Here is an 8,821-nt window from a genome sequence, read left to right on the forward strand (position 1 = left end):
TTTGCCAAGTACACGAACCCACAAAGCCCCCTCACCCCGGTCCAATTAACTCAGGAACTTGGTGGTCCTAGTCCTTGTTTTCTTCATGCAGAAAAACTGAATGAGCACTTCTTACATATACCAGCACTGGATTGAACGTCTTTCATTCATTATATGATTTAATGCTTGAAAGTTCGGAAAAGTAGGTATTTTTCGTCCCTATATATACGGGGAAAATGAGGCTTAGAGATTTCATATCTTTTATCTGCAACTCTGCTCAATTTCAGCGATGTGACATTTTTCTCCACATAGATTATTTAGTTATCAGGTGCATTGCTGCTAGGAAAACAAGCTTTAATGTGTCAATCTCTGGTGCATTCATGGAAGAAAACTTGCAAGGGAAGCTGTGCTTGCGAGTAAATGGAAAAGGTGTGTTTGAAGAAAAAGTCTGAATTTCGTCACGTGTAGCGATTGGTAAGGAGCATTACCAGAGATGCAGCATTTAAAGATCATAGACCCATCATACTCGCCTTCATCAAGAGGAAGGTGCCCAGGGAAGGCTTCCAAATTGTACTAAAGACGTCCTTTGCTGCTATTCCGCAGAGACCTCTCTATGAGACCTAGCGTTCTCCCCTAGTAATGAATCGGTTTCTAGGGCGGGGGTAGGTGGGTTCCTCGGCGTCGATCCCACATGAGTCCAACAGAGCCCTTCTCTCTCCTGCAGCTCTCCCCTGGTCTCACCTCTGCTGGGCTGCACACGACGAGGCTGCTCAGCACCAAGTTTCTGTCAAGATTGCAACAGAGCTTTAGCCGAGTTGTTCTTGGAATTTGTGTTGGTGGAATTCCGGGGGTGCAGGCTACCTGCCTACGCTTGTCCCAGTGGATGTATAGGCATTTTCCTACGACTGCACAAAGACTTACACAATGCAAGGAGATCCTGCCTCCTTAAATAAGGCGGCGCAGTGACCCTCGGGGTAAAACATCCGCCCTCAAGACTGTTTTGCGAGTTCAGCGACAGAGGCCTCTGTGTTGGCAGCGAGAAATCGTCCAGCACTGCCCGCTCCTCTCGCTCACAGCCGCTTCCTCCTCTCTGGTGCACTCGCCCAGGCGGAGGAAGACAGCAGAATGGAACTCCTCTGCTAACTAGCATGAACAAAATTGCAAAGGGGGCCTGCCTCTCCTTCCAGTAGTCTCCGTGATTAAAAACAAACAAACAAAAGCACAAGGAACTTGCAAAACATCAATTCCATGAAAACCCTTACAGTGAGCCTCTTCTAAGGGCTAGGACCTTGTACCAGACTCTGCTTGGGTTCACCCAATACAACTGCGCGTGATCTCCAGCCTGGAAGTGTTATCCTCTAACTCACAAGAGCACAGAGGAAAAACATAGCCAAAGGAAATAATTTGAAAGGGAATACAGAATTAGTGCTTGCAAAATACAGACATGAAACCTCCCCTCCTTTAGTGAATAAGCCATTCTCTCAGGCCATTGTCCCTCTGGTTAGTCAATTCTTGGTCTAGGGCCATTCTAAAATAAATATAAACTTGAAAAACAGGAAGAAGGAATTGGGAAGAGAAGAAATTAGAATTGAAACAAATCAAAGGATTCAAACAGAGAAATATATTTTTTAAAGTTCTTATTCTGGAAAAAAGACTTTAAATTAGCGCCTCCTTCAAGATCATTTGTTTAACTAGTTTTATTGAACTCCTGTGGAGGGTCAGGCCCTGTGAAATGTGCTGGAGACATACAGGTAAACAAGACAAAGACACAGTCCCTCTCCTTGTGGAGATTGGTGTCTACTAGGAAGGAAGCTCCATGAACAATACATGAAACAAAGCCCATCCAGGGATGGATTGGAGAAAGTGATTGTAACTGGCAGTCTAATGGAACGGAAAAGATGGAAAGCTAAAATACAAGTAAAAATGGAAAATTTTGATTTGCACAAGAATTGATAATGCTTCTCTGCAGAAAGTGCTGGTCCATGATCTTCCATAGACAAAATGAACAGTAGGAGTGCAGCATACGGATCCCGATTATAAAAGAGGGAGTGGTTTATCTTGGGCAGCAACAAGATAGTAATATACAAGGAAAGATCAAGAATAACTTTCACAATGGACTTAGAATTATGGCTCAGACAAGTCTCCAAGCAGTTCACTTTTTAGGGGACGTGCCAGCATTGGTATTGGTATGGTATTGGTATTGGTGTGGTACCAGCATTACTAGCACATGAAAAACCAATGAGGGCACTGCCAGTGAGCACAGGAGCTTCAGATGGGGCTTCATCCTTAGTAGATTGGTAAGCTTTGGTTGTCATGGGGGAAAGAGCTGCTGAGCGCATGTAGAGTGCAAAAAAGAATTTGCTTGGGCCCTCGTGGCCACTGAAAGGCATTTTATGCATTTCTCAAAACAAGAAAATAAAGCTGGCAATTTCTTTGCTCTCCCTTTAATGGACTGTGTTGTTATCCAGGGAGACTTCTAAACCCTTTTTGGTTTAGCACCGCAGGACATATGGAATGGAAACTTGCGTACTTTCTCACACAAAGATGAACTTAGACCCAAAACACACCACTTAGCAAACCATTTCAAGGAATTCACAAAATTACTGAAGACTGTGCCCCAGACTAAGAATCCCCCATATTTGGGTTTCTCTTTTATATCATGTAGACTAATTGTAACTATTAAAAAACGAAATCACGCAAGTAAAATTAAGCATGAAGCTGCTAAAGAAACATCCTCTTTAAATTCCGGCTGCATGATTCATCAACCTCCACACTGTAAATTAGGAGGCAAAGGCCGGCCCACACCGGAAGCTGAGATTCTAGTCACACCGGTTCTGAGTGTCTCTCTCATCTCAGAGCGCTTATGGGATGTGGGTTCCTGATGATGCAGTTTTGGGAGACCAGAGTCAGATATATCTAGGTCAGGCCCAGTGGATGAACCGGCTCATTTTTCAGCCCAGGGTGATTGAAATCTCTACTGCAACTTCTCCTCAACCGTTATCCAGAGTTTCCCATGAAATAAATTATATTTAAATTACATTTTCCTCATTTCTTTTGAGGAAGGAAATATGTGAAAGTATTTCTAAGTAACAATATTTCTCTTAAGTCTCAATGAATATTCTAAAGCTTGTATAAATTAAAGAGATTTTTTTCTAGACTTTTCTTGTTGCAGTAGCTCAATTGGAGGTAGTACCTAGTATCGCCTAGTCATAGCTATTAGGTAAATTGTGCTCCATCCAGAATTTCTTGCTTCTGGAATATTAAGAAATGGAGAAAAAGTCCAGGAATTGATGGAAGTAAAAAGAGAAACAGATAAAAACACAATAATGATGGGATATTTTTGCACAATATACTTGTCTGAAAAACTAATAAAAAACATAAATGGAAAAATAACCATAAAACAAAGTAATGCAATTCATATAACATACATATATAAAGAACAGTGCACATATTAACTCAGGATTCAAACTTTTTCAAACACACATGGAATTATCTCAAGTTTGACGTTTTACCAGGCCACAGTGCAAGGCTCCAAAAACATAACAGGGTTAGATGCTGTTATTTCACAGCAATAAAATTATGCCATAAATCAAAACATGAAAATTAAAAATTGTGTTTGTTTACAAAATAGTAAAATGCTGCTAAGTAATTTGTGGTTCAAAGAATAAATCACAATTGAAATTAGAAACTATTTTTAAATAAATTTTAATTAAAAATAGTACATATCAAGACAAGTACTATGCAGCTAGAAGTGTACTTAGAGGGACCCCCTTAAATACATATATATAAATGTAGTAAATGCTTAAGAGTAATGATATAAGCATTCATTACTTGAAATTAGGAATCAACCACTAATTTATTTCCAAAGAAATTTTAGAGAAGGAAATAATGAAACAAAGAGCAGCTATTAATGCAATAGAAAATAAATACAAAGTGGAGATTTTCAACAAAGCCAACAAAAATGGTAATCTGTTTCTTTTTCTGATTTTTTTCATTGTGATAAAATAAACGGAACATAAAATTGACCATTTTAACCATTTTTAAGTGTACGGTTCAGTGGCATTAAGCACATTCAAATTGTTGTACAACTTTCATCACCGTTCATCTCCAGAACTTTTTTCATCTTCTCAAACTGAAACTCTGTATCCATTAATCAATAACTCCTCATTTCCCCCTCTCCTCAACTCCTGCCAACCACGGTTCTACTTTCTGTTTCTCTAAATATACTCTAGGTATCTAGAACAAGCAAAATCATACAGTATTTTTCATTTTTTGACTGGCATATTTCACTTAGCATAATGTCTTCAAGGTTCATCCGTTTTGTAGTATACATCAGAATTTCACTTCTTTTTAAGGCTGAATATTTCATTGTATGTATACACCACATTTTGTTTATCCATACATTCATTGATGGACATTTGGGTTGCTTCTACCTTTTAGCTATTGTGACTAATGCTACTATGAATATGGGTGTACAAATATCTGTTCGAGTCTCTGCTTTCAATTCTTTTGGGTATACCCAGAAGTGGAATTGCTGGATCATATGGTATTTCTATTTTTAGTTTTTTTCCAGCTTTACTGAGATATAATTGACATATAACATAGTGTAAGTTTAAGGTGTACAACGTAATGATTTGATATATGTATATCTTACAAAATGATTACCACAATAATGTTAGTTCACACATCCATCACCTCACATAGTTACAATTTTTTGCGTGTGGTGAGAATATTTAAGATCTAGTCTATTAATGACTTTCAAATATGCACTACAGTATTGTTAACTATAGCCACCATGCTGCACGTTACATTCCCAGAACTTAAGCATCTTATAACTGGAAGTTTGCACACTTTGACCACCTTCATCCATTTCCCCCACCCCCTCCTCGTTTAATCTTTTGAGGAACTGCCATACTGTTTTCTATAGCTGCTGCACCATTTTACATTCCCACCAACAGTGCACAAGAGTTCCAATTTCTCCTCATCCTCTCTTCATTCTCTTGAACACTTGTTATTTTCTATAAAAATGTTAATCTCAATAAAATTGATAATAGCCTAACAAAATTGGGAATCTCCTGGAAAACTGAACAAAAAATAAATAAATCAGAAATAATATCAGTAATGGGAAAAACATTTTTACAACTCCAGCAGATATCAAAAGTGAAAAGTGACAAAGTAAATCTTTGTCATTAACTTTGAAAATTAAAAATAATGTACAAATTTATAAAAATACAATTTCCTAAATTAAAATAAATTAATACAAAGTCTTAATGATTCTGTAATACACAAAATTGAACCTGTATTTTAAATAAGTGTTCACAATAAAAATTGAAGCCCCCCCAAAAAAACACACAAAACAAAAAATAAATAAATAAAATAAAAATTCAAGCCCAAATCAGTATAATTCTTATGTTTACAAAAGATAATCACTATTCTTATACAGATTATTAAAGAAAATAGAAAAAAGACCCAGATAATTATTTTATGAAGTCAGACTAACCATGATACCAGTATTGGATAAGGATATTACGTGAATTTAGAGGCAACACCTTCAAAAGTATTAGCAAAACAAATCCAGCAATGCATAGGAGAGATAATAAATCATAGTACATTTGGGCTTATTTCAGAAATGCAACGTGATTTAACATTCAAAACTCAATCCGTAAAAATAAATTCTTTTAATTTATAGTATTAATAAGGTAAAAGAATAATTATATGATATCTCAATAATTATATGATAATCTCAATGTGTAGAAATTATTTGATAAAATACAGTTTCTATTCATGATATTTTTAACTTTTAAAAAAACTTTTGCTTTTAATAATTACAGATACACAGTAAGTTGCAAAAATAGTACAGAGAGGTTCCATGTACCCTTCACCCAATTTTCCCCATGAGTTACTTTGTATATAACTAAAGTACAATATCAAAAGTCTGAAATTAACATTGGTATAGTGTTTGTGTATAGTTCTATGAGGTTTTATCGCACGTATAGATTCACCTAACCACCATCATAATCGATACACAGAACATCACTGCAATAATTTCCCTCGCACTATCCTTTTATAGTCAAGCCCACACCCTCTTCCAACCATCCTTAAATCCCTGGCAACCACTAATTTGTTCTTGTTTTGATAATTTTGTCATTTTGATAATGTTATATTATTAGATAATATAATTATTACATATTATTAAAATTATATAATATAATTAGAATCGTGAAGTATGTGACCTATTGCGATTGGCTTCTTTTACTCAGCATAGTGCCCTAAACATCCTTCCAAATTGTTGATTTATCATTAGCTTTTTCCTCTTTCTTGCTGAGTAGCATTCCACGGTATGGATGAACTCCTGTTTGCATAGCCATTCACCTACTGAAGGACATTTCTGTTGTGTTCAATTTTTGGTTATTGCAAATAAGACTGTTAGGAACGTTCATCTACAGGTTTTTGTGTAAATATAAGTTTACTGAAGAGTGCAATTGCTGAATCATATAGTGTTTTCATGCTTCATTTTATAAAAAACTGCTAAAAATTTTTTCAAGAGTGGCTGTGCCACTATACATTTCCACTAATATAAAAATTAATTGCATTTCTATAAAGCAACAACACGCAATAAGAAAATTCAAATAAATATGCTGTTAAATGGCATATTAAACATCAAAGTCCCAGAAAGAAATCTAGGTTGGAACACTCAATATTGTAAAGCTATCAATTTTCCCTCAAATTGACCTATAGAGTCAGTGCATTTTTAGGAACAATATCATCAGGATTTTTTTTGGAGATTGATAAATTGACTAAAATATAATGTTAAACTGAAAATGGCCAAAGTAGCCTAAGGTTATCTTTAAAAAGAAAAGCTCAAGCAGAGAACTGACTTTACCAAATACTAAAGATGTAAAGGTAGCATAATTAAGGAAATATGGCATTGTCCAAGGACAGACAATGGCACTAAATGGAATTCAGACTTAGACCCCCACACTTAATATCCTGCTTTATGAGCAAGGGAGCACTGCAGAAATGGTGAGAAAGAATAGCTTTTGCATAAATTGTGAATATCTATAAGGAAAAAATGATCAAATGTCTATCCACAAAGAAAAAAATTAAATTGATCCCTTTCACATTATCCACAAAGCCAATTTCAGGTAGATCGTAGTTCTGAATGTAAAAGTTAAATAAATAACTAGATAAATAAATAAATAAACAAATAAATAAAGCAAACAAACTTCTATAATACAGCACAGGGGAATATCTTCATGACTTTGAACTGGGGAAATATTTTTTAAACTTGACACTAAAAGCACTAACAATAAAGGGCAATCCTTTCCATCTAGATCAAATCCTTCAGTCTTGAGAATTTTTCTTGTATTTCCCAATAAAGTTTCCCTCCAATTTTTCTTTTGTCTCCTTCTGGAACTGCCAATAATCAGATGATATTGAATCTCTTAAATTAGTTGTTCGATTTTCTTTTCACTACTATTTTCCATCTTTGATGTTTTTCTACTTTTGTTGGAGTTTTTCTAAATTTAATCTTCCAAATCTTCTGTTAACTGCCTTTTTCTGCTATCACATTCTTTATTCCCAAGAGATCTTGGTCTCTTCATCATTATTTAAAAAAAAAATTATCCTAAATTCCTATTCCCAGGTGAGATATGGTAAGCACATATTGCTCTTACTCTCCCACTGAATATAACTATAAAACATGGGCAGAATGCATGAAGCAACTATTCAAAGATGCTGAAAAGAAAGTATCAGCAAACATGTGAGAAAAGAACACCAGCATTACCCTGTCCATTCTCCTAATTAATCTGTAGTTTTAATGCAATTGATCAAAATCCCAGTAAGGTTTTTTATAGATAGAGAAAAGCTGATTCTAAAATTTATATGGATAGGCAAAGGAGCTAGAATAGCTAAAGCAATTTTGAAAAGTAAAAATCAAATGAGAGAGACTGAAGTATCTGATTTTAAGACTTACTATAAATGTAAGTAATCAAGACAGCGAGGTATTGGCAGAGGGATAGGCAAGTAGAGCAATCACACAGAATAGGGACTCCAGAAATAAACTTACACAAATATGGCCAATTCATTTTTGACAAAGGTACAAAAAAAAAAAACCAATGAAGAAACGATAGTCTTTCAACAAATGGTATTGGTACAATAGGATATCTGTATGCAAAGCAACGAAAGAAGGAAAGCTTTTCTTGGGGGGAAAAGAGAACACCATTAGAACTGTTTTTTAAAAAGCAATAAAAATAGAGAAGTCATGTTCATCTCTGTTAATTGCTCTTTGGAAAAGCACGAGTTTTTTACTGGTACATAATGAGATGCCCTTTAGTCGGGCTGGAGATCAATCAAACTTCTAGCAGATTCTCAAACTGGTAGAGCGTCAACGGATTACCTTTGCTAGGGGAACGGTGCCGTAGTCGGCAGGATTCGAACCTGCGCGGGGAAACCCCAATGGATTTCTAGTCCATCGCCTTAACCACTCGGCCACGACTACACGGAAGCCTTGCAGCTCATTACCATAAGGAGCCACGCTGACTTCAGCTCTCTTCAATAGGTCACATTTTCTACCGGAAAGTACGTTTGTTGTCAATGTTTCTAACTCTTTGACATCATTTAGACGATTATCATGCTGTTGTGGCAAAGTGGCAAGTAATTCTTCCTCTTGAGACTGGAGGGGCCCCTTATTCTTATGTCCTGATGGAAGGGGAATAAGCAGGAGCCATCCGGAGAGACCAGCTTCCTGCTCTGTCCGCTTCTGATGAGGAACCATGAGATGATACACCCAAGGACTGGGACATGCTCTACTATTCGGGGCAGAATTATGAGTACACCGACG

General features: G+C 36.2%; 1 non-coding gene across 1 annotated transcript; it reads right to left on the reverse strand.

The window, feature by feature from the left end:
• Positions 1–8,397: 8,397 nt before the first annotated feature.
• On the reverse strand, positions 8,398–8,479 carry TRNAS-AGA (transfer RNA serine (anticodon AGA)). Its single transcript has one exon. It is a non-coding gene; the product is annotated as a tRNA-Ser (tRNA).
• Between the last annotated feature and the right edge of the window lie 342 nt (positions 8,480–8,821).

The sequence above is a fragment of the Diceros bicornis genome, chromosome 14 (genome assembly GCF_020826845.1).
Source record: "Diceros bicornis minor isolate mBicDic1 chromosome 14, mDicBic1.mat.cur, whole genome shotgun sequence".
NCBI lineage: Eukaryota > Metazoa > Chordata > Mammalia > Perissodactyla > Rhinocerotidae > Diceros > Diceros bicornis.